The following is a 17,856-nucleotide window of genomic DNA, read 5'->3' as shown; positions in this document are numbered from 1 at the left end:
AACAAGCTCCATGGTTTACATAACAACTGAGGGAGCTGAAGTGGCAAGGATGATGACTAGAGTGTTGATGGTGGAAAACTTGACTTGAATCCTATAAGACACGTCATAAGGATCATTTGAAGACCTATGAGGTGGTGATGCGTGCAGCAAAGAGACTTTTCTACTCTGCATTATCACGTCCGCAAGCTCATGCCCAGCTGAGCTGTTCAGTGTGGTTAGGGAGCTGAGTCAGCCCCACCCCTGCCAATCTGATCTTAAAGCCTTCAGTAGCTTGCTGTGACGCCTTTAATGATTTTTTCGCGGATAAAATCTCTCAGATACAAGCTGACTTGGATGCTGTCGTGGGGCCAGAAATCAACAGTGGGGTGTCCAGCAACTCTGCTTGCACGATTAAACTGGATCATTTTCAGCTTGTGACTCCTGATGATGTGGACAAGCTGCTTGGCTTGGTCAAAAAGGCAACTTCCCCTCTCGATCCCTTCCCATCCTGGACTAATTTCAGTCCAAAACATCTGGAGGACATCAGGTTGGCTATTATAATTACAGGTGCTTCTAGGGGGAGAACTCCTAGTGCTATCAGTCAAAAGGCAACACGTAGCCACTCCATCTTTTACTTCTAAAAGGATTTTTTCCCCCTGGTCAACAACAACAACAGGACACAAGAAGCAGTTGGAAAACATGGGAGGGTCACAAAGAGAGTATGATGATGTCTGGACCCTTGTAAAATTCCATGGATGAAGCAGGGCGATTCTCATCTGGAACCACTCGAAGCCTAATTACGTGTAACCAAACTGAATGCATATTCTTTCCCCATTGACCCCTGTCCCATTTCCCTCCCTTTCTCCTGTTCCCCTTCCTTCAGTGTGTGTTGAAGTTTAGATTGTAAGCTCCATGGGGCAGGGACCCATCACCTCTGTCATGTGCCATGCACATGGGTGGGGCAACAAATAATAACAGATAACACAGCAACAATATCTGCTGCTTGTCCTGCTAATAAATTATCTGTGTGCTCAAAATAGAGCTGTGCACAAATGGCCTCTCCAACCCATTTGTGGGTAGAGACATTGGGGAAACAATTTCATCAAATTTCTCCTACAGGAGGAGAAATTCTCCAACAATTTCTCACAGATAGGGCTTACTATTGGCAGGGGTTGTAGGACAGCTTCTTTCTTTTTTTCCCTAAGGGATTTTGGTTTATTGCACTGCTCCTGCAAGTGGCAACAACATCAACTATGGTGAGGCTTCCACTTTTCTGAGGCAGAATTTCGAATTTCTTGGGCTTACCTAATCACTGCGAGGTGGCCGAGGGTGCTGTGTGTGTTTTCTCTCTCTGTTACACATCTTTCTGTTGCTCTGCAGCCTCCCAGGCCACCTGCACTTCCTGAACTGAAAAATCCCCATGGGAGGAATCACCTTATGATGTCTTCCTCATGATGGCTTTAACTGAAGAGCCAGAAGCTGAGGAGGCTATAGGCTGCCACAGAGATGACTACAATGACAGACAGGACACTCACACACACTCCTCAGCCACCTCATAAGTAAGGTAAGCACAAGAACCCCAAATCCAATCCATGAGAATTTCTCCAAAGTTTTTCCTCCTTTGAATGTCTTTTTGAAACCAATTTCTCTTCTATCAAATGGAATGAGAATGGCTGGAAAAAATGTGGGAGAAATTTTCGGCATAACACTAGCTCAAAATGGGGACAACGGATAATACAACTAGACCAAGGGTGCGTTGATCCTCTTTCAGATGAAGGATGGAATTCAGTTTTGGAGAAGCTCTTGGGGGACACATTCTAGTAGTGGGCAGTGCTGAAGGCAAAGGGGGCAGGGCCAAAGGCAAAAGGGGTGGAGCCAAATAAAAAGAAACAACAACTCCAGCATATTGCAGCTTAGAGGTCTTCCTGCCAGTAATGAAGCCTTAGGAGAGACATTTCAACATTTTAGAATGGGGGGAAAATGAGCTAAAGCTGGGAAACTACCAACCAATTGTTGTTTGGCGAGAAGGAGGTATGGCCTTCTGGGAAATCCCAGAGTGCCAGATTGGGACCCCAGGCAGGCCAGATTGGGCCTAAGGTTGGTCCTGTGGGCCTAAGGTTGGTCCTGCCCCCCCCCCCCGACCCTATTGAGCTCAGTTCCAACATGCAGTTCTGGTCAATTTAGACAAAATGAGGGTTGTTTTCTGCAGCCTTACTTTTCTAGTTATCCCCTTCCTTTTCTGTGGAAGGACAAGTCCAGCACAGCTGAGCTCTTAAGGATTTGCCTAGCCCTGCTGATTTTTTTTTTTTAATGTGGACTTAACTTTCCATGATGTTTATGTTAAACTTTTTTTCCAAGTGTCTCAGACTGACACATTTTCTCTCTCCTTATTTATGATGCCAATTAAAGCCCCTGCCTGTAATTTTACTTCAGGAAAAGCCTCATTCGCCCCAGACAGCTCTGTAGAGAGTTACTCATGGCTTTTAAAATATTATTTTTTTTAAATGAGTTAAGTTCCCCCACTCCTTAAACAACATCGTTTGCATCATATGTGCATGCAAAGTTAGCTATGCTAAACTGTCTAGCCTTACTTTCTAACCAGGGCTATGCTTTTCCGATTACTATGTGTTCAAGTCATACCTGTTTATCAGGAACAGTCCATATTTTCTGCAGTCTGTCCCTGGTTGAAACCAACTAACAAACTTTTCCTTTTAGGGGGTGGGAAGGGGGAGGAAGAGATTGTAGGGATGCTCTTTTAAAATATTGTTAACATGAGTCCTACAGTCCTTCAGGTATTGGCCTCTTCCACTGCATCTCTAACAATTCAATCCTATACATTTTTACATGGAAGTAAGTCCACTGTGTCCATTGGAGCTTACACCCTAGTAGCCATGTTTAGGATTGCAGCCTGTAAGTTAGCTCTCTGGCCCAGTTCAGATGTAATGATGTTGGGCTGATAAACCTCAGTTTTTATCAACCAGAACAATCCATGTGTCAACATACTCCATCATGTCCTCCCCTGGCGTCCTTTCGTGCTGATGTCATGGTTCGTTTTAAACCACAGTTTTTCATTATATCCAAACCGGGAAATTGTGATTTAATCCTCACTTACTAACTAGGAAATCAGGAGTAGATCCTGGTTTCATATCCGGGTTAGTAAACAGGGATTAAATCACAGTTCAGATGTAATAGGAACTGTGGTTTAAAGAAGCCACAATATTTGCCACAATACCAGAGCTAAAGGTTGGCATGGCAAGAACAGAGCAAGCCGAGAGCAAGCAGGCACATGGCATGTTCTTGAATTGGGCATCTGTGTATATGTATGGATCGGTACATGGGGTTCCTCACCCCTCATCACTAGTGGTCTAATGAAGGTGGAACATGGGAGATCACAGAACTGGGACTTTTTTTTCAGAGCAAGGAGTGGTGACATCACCTGCCAGAGCACCAGAGTAATTGACGACCCTCCTTGCTCTGGCAGTTGAAGGAGGTGATAATGAGGCTTTCAAGTTTTACTGTTGTTTGCGACAGATCAGCATACAGGAAGTCAGAAAATGAAGAAAAACATTAAGCAGAAGCTGAATACTTTCCCCACCCACCAATGAAGTTCCTACTTCACAGTAGCAGTTGAAATGGTCACACGCTTTGGCAAGATTGTGTGCATTTGTAATGAAAAACTGAAGGTTGTGTCTCAGGCGGCTGACGTTCTATTGTTTAAGCTCCATGTATTTTACACGTTGCAGTCAGAAGGTCAGCATCATTGAGCTCCATGCATGCTCCATTCATTCCATTGCACAGGACTGCAACTGTTCTGATCCTAATACATTGGGTGTTAGGCTATGTATTGCTTTTCTTTTGGGGGCAGGGGGAGGGTTTACACACACACTGTCACGATGCGCTTGTGCACTCCAAAGTGTACCACTACACCACTGCGAACTACCACATTTCTGATTATGGACTGGGTGGTGATTACACTGATGTATTTGGTAGGTTTCATTTTGGTGCGCTGATGTTACTCTAATTTAGCAGTTTAGATTGTATATTCATGTTTCCCAGCCAGGATGGGGAAGGGCCACAGCTCATGAGCAGAGCACATGCTTCACATGCAGAAGGTCCCGGATCAATCTAGACAGAGCTAGAAAAGTCTCCCATCTGAAACCCCAGTACTGGCGCATTGTAAGACAGCTTCCTTTATTCCTCTGATGTGCTCTTTGTATTTGCATTACCTTTAGTTCTCATTCTGTTAACCATTTATTCTCTGCTGCACTGCGCCCCCGTCTTGCTCCTTTCCAACACCTTCCGTGTTGCCACCTTTCTGGATAGATTTGGAGGGTGTTTCTGAGAACACAGAGCCTCTTCCAGCTGCAAAGGGGATGTAGGTGCCAAGCCCCAGCTGCTGTTCACATTAGGTATTAATAAAGGGAAAAGTAATCAGAGGGGAATTTCCCCCTTAGGCTGAGATACAGAAAGGGGGGCTGCCGTGCAGATGGTGCCTTTTGTCTTTTATTACACACCAAATGGCAAGAAACAGTTACAGTTTTTCTTTGCAAAGAAGAAGAAAGAAATACAAATAAATCTGTGAATTACATTACGCCAGCACATACACTGCTACTAGCTACAGCTTTCTTAAAAGGATCACTCTCTCCACCCTGATCACTCCAAATTTTAAGTTATTACTAAAAGTCATCTGTGTACCTCCTACTGTAATTAGGGGGTGCTGCAAGGGGTGTTGTGGAAGGGTGCTCACAACAGGCCTGCGTCCCTGCTCAAATTTTAGTGAGCAGGATTGAGGCCACCACAGCCCACTTTTAGCAGGCCCCCTACCTCAGTTCTGCTCATACCTCCTGCCCTCTGCTGCATGTTAGCCTGACTCCAAGGTGACTATCAAAAAATACCTCACTTTTAGGGTGGCCGCTTATGGTTCACCAAAAAAAGGAGGTCTAAAGAGTACCAATTTGCATTAAATATGCGTGTGCTAATTTATATCCATAGATACAAATGCAGAAATAGTTATCTAATTTAAATAGACATACAATACATTGCACTATAGCGAGGAAGACTGTGGCCAGGTGACTTGGGTACCTTGCTCAGTCTGCTGCCCAGGCACTGCTGATGGGCAACACCAAGGCCCTTTTGCTCTTCCTTCTGATGGTTCTTTATCTTTAAACCAGACTTGGACTGGACAGCCCTTCAAATAGAGGACACCTTCAAAATATGCAACTTCCCTCTGGCAGCCCTTCATATAGAGGACTGTCCTCTGTGAAAGAGGATACACGACCATCCTACTTACCTTGGAGGCAAGGCATAGGGTAGTAGGTGGCAGCCTACTCAGCATTCCCTCCCCTGAAAGTGTCTGTAAAGTGAAGGAGACGCTACCAGTCTAGTGATGTTGCCAGTGCCTTTTCCCACAAAGAATAACGGAGGTTGTAGATTTGAAGGTGCCTACCTGCCAATTAAAAACTTCTCCAGAAACTCTTCTCTGTGTATCCTTGTTTCTAGAGCTATGGGGGTGAGTGGGTTTCTGTGTCAGTGCCCAAAATTATGACACTCTCTCCCTAGCTATTTTCACTTAGGCTAGTGTTTTATGGTCCCTGGGACACTGACAGATTTCCCCCTTGAAAAGGGATTCATCATTTTTCCCCCTTGGAAGGGGAAATCTCACCTCGATTCCTTACTCACCCACCATGGAAACCACCATGGTGATTCCTTTCCAACATCAGGAAGGGGTAAAAGGAAGTGTGCTGGAGGTTTCCATGCAGTGTACTGGGAGTGGCTGTGGATCTATAAGATCCAGAGCTCTCCTGGCCTGCAGGCATTCCCACAAACTGGCCAATGATCTATGCCAGCCCTGGACTGATTTCAGTAGGAGATAATCAGCTGGAAATGGGAAACACTGGCCCTGCAGACAAAGAGAAGCATGCAAATGCCACTCCGGCATCTTTCCGGCCTTGCTGGCCCCAGACCAGCAGGGCTTTTTGCATCTTTGAGGCTCTGACGTCAGAGCTCTCTGCAACGGCAGGTGGGATTGCCTTGCCCATGTCATCTTTAGGTATTTTTAATTTAAAAGAGCACTTGGTAGAAAGCCAGGATATTCATGTAATTAATTAATTAATTTTAAATCTTCTTTGGTGTTAATTAATTAGAGGTGTTGCAAGAATTTGAGCAGATGTACTCCCATAGGCAGGCATGCCCTGCTCAAATTCTTGCAAGCACAACTGAGGCAGCCAGGAGGAATATAAAACCAATGAGTTGGATCCATACTGTCAGGGTGGAAACTGAGCCAATAGAGCCTCAGAGCAGTTCTGATTCTGAGGAGGAACAGCAATCCATGGGAGAGGAGCTCGCTCATCTCTCACAAGCACAGCAGCTGGCAGAGATTCCTCCTGCCATCATTCCTGGGATAGATATTGACCCTGGCAGTGAGAGAGCGCTGGAGGGGGGCTTGCTGGATGCTCGGCGCAGACTCAAGGAGCGACAACAGATGGAGGGCGCAGAAAGGAGGCATAGCGCTCATTTGGCGCGCAAACAACGGTCGTGTCCCAAGGACGCAAGGGAAAGAGGGAGGATCTCTCCCTAGCCCATAAGTTCAGGGTCTTCCCGTGGTTCTCCTTCAAATGGGGACCAACTGCCTTACCTGGAGCTTAGGCTACTCTGCTATCTTTCCCCAGTGCTGTTCCTTGCTTTGTCGCTAGTGATTAGTATCTGAAAGAGTCATGAAGTAATAAAGGAATAAAGTCTCGGAAAGAATTCCTCGTCGTCTGTGTCCTGAGTTGGCTATTGGTGGGGACTGCAAGAGGCAGCTAGGGCGCTCCTGACACATACTTAGACATGCTTAGAGTAGCCCCTTGGAAATCAGTGACACTTAAAATTAGTCATGATATCAATGGGCCTACTCTAAACACAGCTATGTCTAGATCCAAGCATATGAGTGTATGCATATAATAAAATATCCACATGAAACCATGGGGAGCCCTTGATCCTGAAGGGGACTTCACCCAGCATGATGAGTAAATGTTATCCAAGACCTCTCCTATAACATGAACTCCTTGCTTTTCTACAGATAGCACCTTAGACTTGGTTGACATAAGAAGTGCCATCTCCAGGTTTTGGAGGACCCTTGGGTAAGACAGTCTCCGTGGGCCTCCTCCCTCCATGAGTCTACCCTCTCATTGCCATTGTCACCAGCTGTTGCTCCTCCTCCTCTTTGTCATCATTGCTACCACTTACTTGCTTGCCAGGCAGAGAGCCAATGAGTAAGCAGGCAGTGTCATCTACTGCTTCCCCTTCTCACCATCTCCATTGTCTAGACCAGAGTGAGAGGCAGGTGAACAAGCAGACTGCAATAGTGAAGAGGAGGAGCAAGTCCATCAGCTTTTGTCCGGGGGCATCTGCTGGAGTGTGGGCCCTCAGCAGCTGCCCATCCGTGCCTACCCTTGACACCAGCCCTGGACATGAGGCTGATCTTTAGGACAAGTTCTTAGGTGATTTCCTCCACCTTACCCTCTCTGATCAGAAATGTAGATTTATCTTTTTCTCTTCTTTTTAAAGGTTTTCTCATGTGAGTTTAATTTATGGGCTTGGTTGTACAGGGGGGGAAGAGCCAGGTGTAGGGAACTGAGCATGTGAGGTGTTGGAGTAGGTAAGGATGGAGAAAGAGAAACATCTGCCACAGCCTTCAGGATCCAGATGGTGTCTTGAAACGTGCTAGTAAGTGCAGATTTAACTAGCAGGGTTTACAGCTTTGCCATATGTAAAATGTAGACAGGTGAGTCATATTTTGAAATGTTCATCTGTAACCCTAGAGTGGAGCTTATGAGACATACCCAGAGAGGGTTAAGTAGGAGACTTATAATGTACAGTCGGGGGCATGGACCAAAGGCGGAGTAGGAAGTGCTCAGAGATGTCTGAAGAGGACAAAAAGCAGAACGAGATCCCATGTCTGGAACTGAAGCTAGACAGACGGAGATTTGGCACACATGCTACGAACAAGGAGGTTAACTAACCATTGGAACAAATTCCCTAGGGGTGTGGGGGAGTTCTATAGCTGGAAGGTATTTAAATTCAGAATCTCTGTTTGCAGCAGCAGTTACATTTTAGCACAGCTGGAAACAATGGACGTTGTGCAGGAATTAGAGGGTGCCTGGTGCTCTTACAGCTTTGTTGTGTTCTCATGGTATAGGAGAGGAGGAGGAGGAAAGGAGAGGTAGATCAGTTAATATTATTTATGGAACAAACATAATGTGCTGCACACACTCTGGTCCTGCAGATCAGAGAATAAACCTGACAATGCCCACTGTAGCTCTTGCGCTGACTCAAATCCTTAGCTAAATGGAAGAAGGCCTGCAATGGGAGGACACCTTTCCCCTTAAAAGCCGTGTTTGGGCATTCTAAGTCCCCCTGTGCAATGTGGGGGAATGGGGATGAGTGCACTGTTTGGTTCTGGAGGGCCCTTGGACAAGACACCCTCAATGCACCTCTTTCCACCATGAATCTACCTTCTCGCCACCATGGTCACCAGCTGCTCTTGGTCCTCGTCCTCTATCCCATCCTCGCTACCGCTTGCTTGCTTGACAGGCAGAGAGAGCAAGTAAACAATGGCATCTGCTGCTGCTGCTGCTGCTGCTGCTCCTCCTCCTCCTCCTCACCACCACCACCACCACCACCATTATCTGGGCCAGAGTGAGAGGCAGGTGAACAAGCAGGTTGCCATGGTGAAGTGGAGAAGCAATTCCGGTTGTGTGTGTGTCTTATCAGTGGACCCTTCCTGGGGTGTGGGCCCTCAGCAGCTGCCCAACCATGCCTACTCTTGACACTAGTCCTGGATGAGTGTGCTAGCTCTTCCTTTCATCCCCATCCCCATCGACAGAGCACCTGCTTTGCATGCAGAAGGTCCCAGGCTCAATCCCTGGCTTCTCCAGATAGGGCAGGGAAAGAATCTTGCCTGAAACCCTTGAAAGCCGCTGCCAGTCAGTGTCAACAGTACTGGGCTAGATGGACCAATCGTCTGACTCAGTATAAGGAAGCTTCCTATGTTCCTAGGATACTGACAGAGGGTGTGGAGGTAGCGTGCTTGTCCCTGCTCTGCCTCGCACGATTCTAATTTGTGGGGAAAATGAATAGGGCTAAAGTGTAACAATACCTGAATAGGGCTAAACTGAATGCCTGAATAGGGCTAAAGTATAACTGATCATTTGAACAAGATAACCAGCCTGATTTTATTTATTTTTTTGCCTCTGACATCATGCTCTCTCTTAGACAAGTCACTGCTAGGGAAGTTGCTCTAGTCCATCTGCTTCAGAAACGCCACTTCGTTCTTTCCTGGCTGCGTGTGCAGAGTGATTATTGTGATGATGAGAATGAAGCCACACATTTGCAATCCTCCCTACTATTCATTCTCCAGCCTGCCGGTGTACATCACAGGGGGCAAAGTGCTCCTGCTTCCAGGTTTGTTCAGTCATGCCTGGCTACAGTGCGGTCAGGAAACAGCTTGCACTCTGGGGTTCTGCCTCTTTGGGATGAAAAATCTGCTTCCACAAACCCAAGTCTGTATGTACAGGCAGAACTGAAACTGCTGTTCCTCGTCCTGCCTAAAGTAACAAAGGATCATGCAGGTTAGAGCCTTCCTTACCCTATGGTTTTATTTAAATGATACTGTCTTGTATTTTTTTTTCAAACATCATATAGCTCAACCAAACAAAATATAAAATGAAATCTAAAGCAAATGCAAAACACAAATAACCAACGCTGAACTCGCTCAATTGTTAGGACAGATCTTTGTAGGATTAACAACCATACAACATTCATTGAGTGGTCAAGTCCTTCCCAAAAAGATCTGTTGACTTGAGAAATCCTGTGCTAGAGATGTGAAGGCCTGGTAAAACACACACACACACACACACACACACACACGGGAAAAAATGGGGACAAGGGGACCAGAAAAATATTAAAAACAAAATACTTTTCCCTGTTTTTTTTCCAGGGATTTTCAATTTGTTTTGGAAAAATCTGCTTTTTTCTGAATTGTTCCAATTTGCTTCAATTTCCCCCTGGTTTGTTTATTTTTCCAAGCCTTCACATCTCTATGCTATACTGAAGAATTATTGTTTACATATGTAAGAAATATAAACCATCTATCAATAAATGAATTTGATTGTGTTTGTCCATCAGGCATCCAAATGTGTTCAGCTAGTTTGTTCACCAAGGCTAAATCCCATACCTTTGTGTACCACTGAGCAAATGGAAGCAGAGTCTTACTTTTCCATTTCTGAACAAGTTCTAAAAGTCCTGCCAAAAACAATAAAATGACTCAAGTCCTCATGAGGCACGTCACTAAGACCCCATCAAAAATCCCAAGTAAAGATAACTTTGGGTTTGGAATTAAATCCTGACATATAATTTTACTTTCAGCATAAACATGAATCCTTTTTTTTTTTTTTTACAATATTACATTTCCACCATATATGATAACATGACCCAGTACATTTACAGCCTTTCGAGTGATGAGAAGATGTTTTATATATGGAGGAAAGTTTTAAAAATGATAAATAGAGTCTCTGAATTAGTTTACTTTAGCTGAAATCATCTTCAGTGTTTGATTATTCCAGTCATAATCCCAGTTCTGATTCTATCCTTAGAGAGTTCTTCTTCTTGAATATTAAGGGCACAATCCTATTGACTGCACCCTTGCTGCTCAGAAGCCCCCAAACTTGGGGGCTTCCAAGATTCCTATGCCCTGCTGGGCTGAAGCCAGCAGGGCGGGAAGAACAGTGGCTCTTTGATTTCTTGCTAGATGGGCTTTTCAGCCCATCTAGTGAGGGCACTTTGGAGGGGAAGGGAAAGAGGCTGGAAGAGGCTCAGGATAAATCGTATCCTGGCCTCTCTGGTCTCCTCCCCTCTCTGCCCACCACAACACCCCCTTGTCTTCCTCTCTGAGGTTGAGTTTCTGACCTCTGAGAGGCAGCTGGTATGGTTCTCTCTGCAGTGGCTGAGAGGGGTCGTGGGAGGGGGTGGTCGGATCTCTGATTCCCCCTTCCAAGGTCAGAGTGCTGTCTCCAACCTCCAAGGGTTTTTTTTCCTCTAAATTATCCTATGGTTGCTGGGATGCTCGCCCAGGGACCATAGGATTGCTCCCTCTCTTAATTAAAATATGTTTTTATGCCAACCTTCCACAAAAGGTATTCAGGGCAGCTTAAAATGAATGTAAACCACTTTTTAAAAACTACCAATAAAACACTATAGTGCTAAAAGCAATGGATTAAGTTAAAAACAACAAGAAAACTACCACCAGCAGCAAAAAGTGTAGCGTCATTAACCAAAAGCTCAGGAGAACAAAACAGTATTTAGCTGGTGCTTAAATGAACGAAGAGTAGGAGAGTGGCTGTAGCTCAATGGTGGAGCCAATGCTTTGCATGCAAAAGGTCCCATGTTCAATCCCTACCATCTCCTGGTAGGGCTGGGAAAGGCCCGTCTCTGAAATGCTAGAAAGCTGCTGGCAACCAAGGCTGAATCTACACATAGCAGTTATACTGTGATCATAACTATTGGTGCCCGCTGGTGTTATGTGTACCAATAGTTATGATAATGGTATAACTGCTATGTGTAGATTCAGCCCAATATAGAAAATACTGAGCTATATGAACCAATGGTCTGATTCAGTACGAGGCAGCTTTCTATGTAGAAGCCAGGTGCATATTTTTGAGTAAGGTGTTCTACAGAAAGGGTGCCACAATGGAAAAGGCCCTGTCTCCGTTTATCATGTGACTAATCTCTGAAGGCAGGAGCACTTAGAGCAGGGCTTGAGATAATGATCTTAATGACTGGGCAGATTCATATGTAAGGGAAGGTGGTTGTTCAGATGCCCTGTTCCCAGGGTATTTAAAGATATATAAGTCAGCACCAGCCCTCTGAACTTCACCCAGAAACAAACTGGAAGCCAGTCATTATATCTGATGCTTATTTTTCCTAAGAATTTCCTGAGAAAATTCAGGAAACATCTGGTGTGTGTGTGTGTGTGTGTGTGTGTGTTTGTGTGTGTCAGCTCTCTCTCTCTGTGTATATGTAAATGTAAATGTATATGTATATATGTATTCTTAAAAGGTAGATTTCTATTGACTGGTGACGATACTAAAGCTATTTTTCAGGTTCAGCCTTGAGGAGGAGTGATAGCTCAACATGTAAAGGGCACTGAATTTACTGAGTAAATTATGTACAGGGAAAGAAAGAAAGAAAGAAAGAAAGCCAGCCAGCCAGCCAGCCAGCCAGCCAGCCCTGTCTTCTTTGAGCCAAAACCACACATGATTCTTTTGGGAATCCTTCTCTGATTCCATCTTCTGCTTCATCACTGCAGTGTCCAAAACACTGACCTCTGACCTAGAAGATTAAAGAGGAGAACACCTGGTCTTTTGGAAAGCTACAGGATAAATATATCCTTTGTACTTGGCCTCACAATCCTTCCTGAAATCTTTAGAGTAACTCTGGTCGAGGGGAGACAAAAAAATATGGTGGGACTGGCAGAGAGGAGACATCAGAAAGATCAAGCTGGAATGGCCAGGAAAGGAACCATTTGGATATATGTTGATGGAGAGGAGGTTTGGCTACCTTGTATTAGAACAAGGACAAGATTGATTGTGATGTTTGATAAGCTCATAAAAATACAAGCTATCAGAATTCAAATGGCTCACGGGGGGGGGGGCACAATTTCAATGAATTTCTCCAGTGGGAGGAGAAATTCTCCAACAATTTCTCACAGGTAGGGTTCACCATTGTTAGGGGTTTTAGCACAGCTTCTTTCCAGTAGAGACTGGTGCCCCCAATGTCATTGGGGCAGTGAATCCACTCTGGGTTTCAGTCAGAACTCTAAAGGAGCTATCCAAGGTGCAGAATGGGCTTACTCCCAGGTAAGTGGGTATAGGATTGCAGCCTAAATCATTGTCATCATCTAGAAAGACTTGTCTCTGGCAGTCAACTTGACCTTTCCTGGTGGACCAGAGAGCAGAACCAATGAGATCTGGGTTTTCTTAGCGAGTGTTTGGTGTGGGAAAAATGTTTTGTGTAAGACTGGGCTGAAAATTTTGGCCCAGCTTTTTTTTTTTTTTTAACAATCTTTTCTTGGGGGGGGGGGATATTGGGGATCTAGAAAACTTCCTCAAATGTAGGGGGAAGGTGAACATATATGTTGGGAGGCAACATTTTCAGTTGGTGGGCTGCTTACAGTTTTATGAGGTGGTCAACCATGCAGAATAGTTCCCTCCCCATTTCCTCTCTGTTCCATTTTCGAATGGCAGGTGGGCTGACAATCTCAGCTAACCTGCCACTTGGACTTTTTTAAAGTTCAAGAAAAGAGATTGTGACTGGGTTCGGACAATCAGCCGAGGAAAAGAAGCCACTGTGGCTTCTTTTCCCTGCCCCATATGTGCTGCCATTTCCCTAATTACCCTCACTGCAGTGCGGGTTACCATGTCATCTGAACCCAGTGGGGGACATGGCAGGGGCGGCTTCCAAACCACCCTGCAATGCATGATTTATTGTAGGGGTTATGGGGTGGTTTGGAAGCCACCCCCACTGTGCACCTCACTGGGTTTGAATGACATGGCAAACAATGCTGTGGTGAGGGTAATTATGGAAATGGGGGGCGCATGAGTGGCATGCAAGAGGTGGTGGGTAAAGAAGCCATCATGGCCTCTTTCCCCCTCTGATCATTTTAACCCAGCCAGAGAGCTTTTCTACACAAGGCTGTTAACCCGCTGCATCTACTTTCATTTTGGTCACAGAATTGAGTTCCGAGCACTACACAAGGAGCATTTCCTTTCCTACTTTCCTGCTACATAATCTCTAGGTGGCACTGTGGTAGAATAGCACAAATACACAAGAGTAAATTGCACTTTCTTTCACTTTCACAATTAAATGCTGCATTTTCCCTGCTCTGAAATACTCTCTGAAAGTGCTGGTTAAACACAGAAGCAAAACCGGAGGGTCACGACATCATCTAAAGAACCCATAAACAACTGTGAGTGGGGAATGACAAGCACATGATAAATGTCTCATGTAGAAAAGCCCAGTGAGAGAAAAGGCCACTCTGGTGATCTTGTAAGGATGTAAATACCTCCCCCACACTGCAAGCTGAGGGATTTTTGCCTCTCCCTCTGAAAGTCCCCAATAATCTCCCCACTCCCCCTTGCAATGGGATGAGTATTTCCTGTGAAGGTGGAGGGAGGGTCTTCACACTGCCTTAGTTTTCTCTCTCATCTTTAGGTGGCCACTTTGTTGTTGTTGTTGTTCAGTCGTTAAGTCATGTCTGACTCTTCATGACCCCATGGACCATAGCACGCCAGGCCTTCCTGTCCACCGCTCTCTCCCGGAGAGTGCTCAAGTTCATATTCATTGCATTGGTGATGCTATCTAGCCATCTCATCCTCTGCTGTCCCCTTCTCCTTTTGCCTTCAATCTTTCCCAGCATCAGGGTCTTTTCCAGTGACTTTTCACATTAGGTGGCCAAAATATTTGAGCTTCAGCTTCAGTATCTGTCCTTCCAATGAGCACTCAGGGTTGATTTCCTTTAGGACTGACTGATTTGACCTCCTTGCAGTCCAGGGGACTCGTAAGAGTCTTCTCCAGCACCACAGTTCGAAAGCATCAATACTTCGGCGTTCAGCCTTCCTTATAGTCCAGCTCTCACAGCCATACATTACTACTGGGAAAACCATAGCTTTGATTAGATGGACCTTTGTCGGCAAGGTGATGTCTCTGCTTCTTACTATGCTGTCTAGGTTTGCCATAGCTTTCCTCCCAAGGAGCAAGTGTCTTTTAATTTCATGGCTACAGTCACTGTCTGCAGTGATCTTGGAGCCCAAGAAAACAAAATCTGTCACAGCTTCCATTTCTTCCCCGTCTATATGCCAGGAAGTGATGGAGCCAGATGCCATGATCTTCGTTTTTTTAATGTTGAGTTTCAGACCAGCTTTTGCACTCTCCACTTTCACCCTCAACAAGAGGCTCTTTAGATCCTCTTCGCTTTCTGCCATTAGGGTGGTATTGTCTGCGTATCTGAGGTTGTTGATAATTCTCCCAGCAATCTTAATTCCGACCTGTGATTCATCCAACCTGGCATTTCTCATGATGTACTCTGCATATAAGTTAAATAAGCAGGGTGACAATATGCAGCCTTGTCATATTCCTTTCCCAATTTTGAACCAATCGGTTGTTCCATGTCCGGTTTGTACTGTTGCTTCTTGACCCTCGTACAGGTTTCTCAGGAGACAGGTAAGGTGGTCTGGTACTCCCATCTCTTTAAGAATTTATACATTGACAAAAAAGAGGATACGCATCACCAAAAAAAGACGACCAATGTGGACAGTGATTTGCATAAAATTGCCTTGGTTGCCCTGTGGGATGACCTGTGCTGGGAGAGGGACAGGGGGAGTGTGACTCTGTTGATTCTCCTGGACCTCTCAGTGGCTTTTGATACCATTGACCATGATATCCTTCTGGACAGGTTGTCTGGCTTGGGAGTTGGAGGCACTGCACTGGTTCAATCCTACTTGGATGGCCAATTCCAGAAGGTGATGCTGGGGGATTTTTGCTCTGTGCCTTGGCAATTATGCATGGGGTTCCACAGAGCTCTATTTTATCCCCTTTGCTGTTTAACATCTACATGAAACTGCTGGGGAAGGTTATCCGGAGGTGTGGGCTGAGGTGCCATCAATATGCAAATGACACCCAGCTCTACCTCTCTTTTTCATCAAAGAAATTACCTGGGCATGGTAATGGACTGGATGAGGGCCAATAAACTGACACTCAGTCCAGTTAAGATGGAGGTACTGTTAGTGGGTGGTTTGTCTGCCCGGTTAGGTGATGTTCAACCTATTCTGGAGGGGGTTGCGCTCCCCCTAAAGGATCAGGTTCATAGTTCGGGGGTGCTCTTGGACCCAGAACTGTCACTTGAGGCACAGGTGAACTCAGTGGCATGGAACACTTTTTATTAGCTTAGGTTGTTATACCAATTACACCCTTATCCGGACACAGATAGCCTAGCTATCATCATCCCTGCTCTGATAGCCTTTCGTCTGGATTACTGCAATGTGTTATACTTGGGGCTGCCTTGAAAACGGTCCAGAAACTTCAGCTAGTCCAAAATAGGTCAGCAAGATTGTTAATAGGGACTGGCCAACAAAGTCACATTACTCTAGTACTTTTCCAGCTGTGCTGGCTGCCAGTCCATTTCCGGGCCCAATTCAAAATGCTGATATTAACATTCAAAGCCCTAAATGGCTTGGGGCCAGGTTATCTGAAGGATTGCCTCCTCCCATGTGTGCCTGCCCAGAACCTAAGATCATCTTCAGGGGTCCTTCTCCATGAGCCCCTGCCAATGGAAGTGAGGCGGGTGGCTACCAGGAAGAGGGCCTTTTCTGCTTTGGCACCCTGGCTGTGGAATGAGCTCCCTAGAGAGGTTCACCTGGCACCTATGTTGTACTCCTTCTAGGGATGGCGGAGTAAATGTTGTACTCCTTCTAGGGATGGCGGAGTAAAAATATTTACGTAGGCTAGAACGGCAAAAAATAAAGGAACGCAAATAGCGTCCACTACGCTATTTGCGTTCCCCCTTTTTTTTGCTGTTTTATCTTACGTAAATATTTACGTAAGGTAAATAGGTGAAAAATAGGGAACACAGATGGCGGCTGCCATAGCCGCCGCCATTTGCATATGCTGCAGGGTTTTGTTTTGTTTTTGATGTTAGCTGTGATAGGCTACGTAAATTCTTACATAGCCTATCACGGCTGTCTGGCTGGACGCAAATGGTGGCCGCTACAGCGGCTGTCATTTGCGTCCACACCAGGCCGTCTGTGGCTGGAAATCCGGCTGCGGACAGCCCTGGCTGGCTGCTGTGCGGGCTGGCTGCTCTGCGGCCTGGCCACGGAGCGGAGCCAGCTGTCGAGGTCTTTGGGGGGGAGGACCGGATCGCCTCCCCTCCCGTCGAGGATTCCGGGGGGAGAGATGGAGCAAAGGTAAGTGAGTTTCGTACATCCCTAACTCCTTCTGGCCCCAGGTGAAGACCTTTTTATTCTCCCAGTATTTTAGCATTTCAGCTTCCTCATCTTTTAGCTCTGGTGTTTTAAATCTGTATTTTAAATCTCTGCATTGCTGCTAGGTTTTATGCTGGTTGTACTGTTATATTGTGGTTTTAAGCTTTCATATTTCACATTGTTTTATGCTGCACTTTGTGGTTTTAATTTTTGTGAACTGTCCAGAGAGCTTCAGCTATTGTGCAATATAGAAGTGAAATAAAGAAATAAATGAAATAAAGTGTGCATGTGTTAATGTACATGTATAGATGGGCATTTAGAAGCTATTGCTATAATTTAAACATAAATACAATATATGTCATGAGCAGATGACCTGTGGGCCTGCTTAGTGGGTTGTCCAGGTGCTATATCTGTTGATGAGCAACTTCACGGCTCCTGCTAGTCTCTCTTTTGATGTTTCTTTATCTTTAAACTGGATTTGAACTGGACATCCCTTCAAACAGTGAATACTTTCAAATAGAGGACTCTCATCTGTAAAGTAGGACATGTGGCCACTCCACCTTGCACACGCACTTTATTGTATTGCCCCCTGTGAATTGTCGTTCCCAGCACCAGTCAGGGCAGGTTCATTTTATCTCTCCAGCACAAACTAGCAGAGGTACTTCTCTCTATTAGCTTGTATTGGAGCAAGAGAGAAAACATTGCAGGGGTGAAATCTGGGTGAGGGGGCAGAACAGGCCTCTCTCTCCTCCCTGATTTTGCCCTTGCAAGGTTATTTTTTGCCCACCCACCCCCATGCACGTGAATGGAAATGAATAGGGGTGGAAAAAAACATTGGGGGACTTCCTTTCCCAAGTCC

The 17,856-nt window shown here is 45.4% G+C and overlaps 1 long non-coding RNA gene across 1 annotated transcript in view; it reads left to right on the top strand.

Annotated features, from left to right (window-relative positions):
• Positions 1 to 12,795, top strand: part of LOC146340534 (uncharacterized) — a 112,483-nt gene extending 99,688 nt beyond the window's left edge. Inside the window, exon 5 of the long non-coding RNA XR_014783723.1 lies at positions 1,360 to 12,795. This is a non-coding gene — a long non-coding RNA (uncharacterized LOC146340534). The remainder of the gene's footprint in view (positions 1 to 1,359) is intronic.
• The last annotated feature ends 5,061 nt before the right edge of the window (positions 12,796 to 17,856 follow it).

This window comes from Heloderma suspectum, chromosome 6 (genome assembly GCF_057233095.1).
Source record: "Heloderma suspectum isolate Gila_16-S chromosome 6, 16-S_ref, whole genome shotgun sequence".
NCBI classification, from domain to species: domain Eukaryota; kingdom Metazoa; phylum Chordata; class Lepidosauria; order Squamata; family Helodermatidae; genus Heloderma; species Heloderma suspectum.
This window is presented reverse-complemented; position numbering and strand designations above follow the sequence as displayed.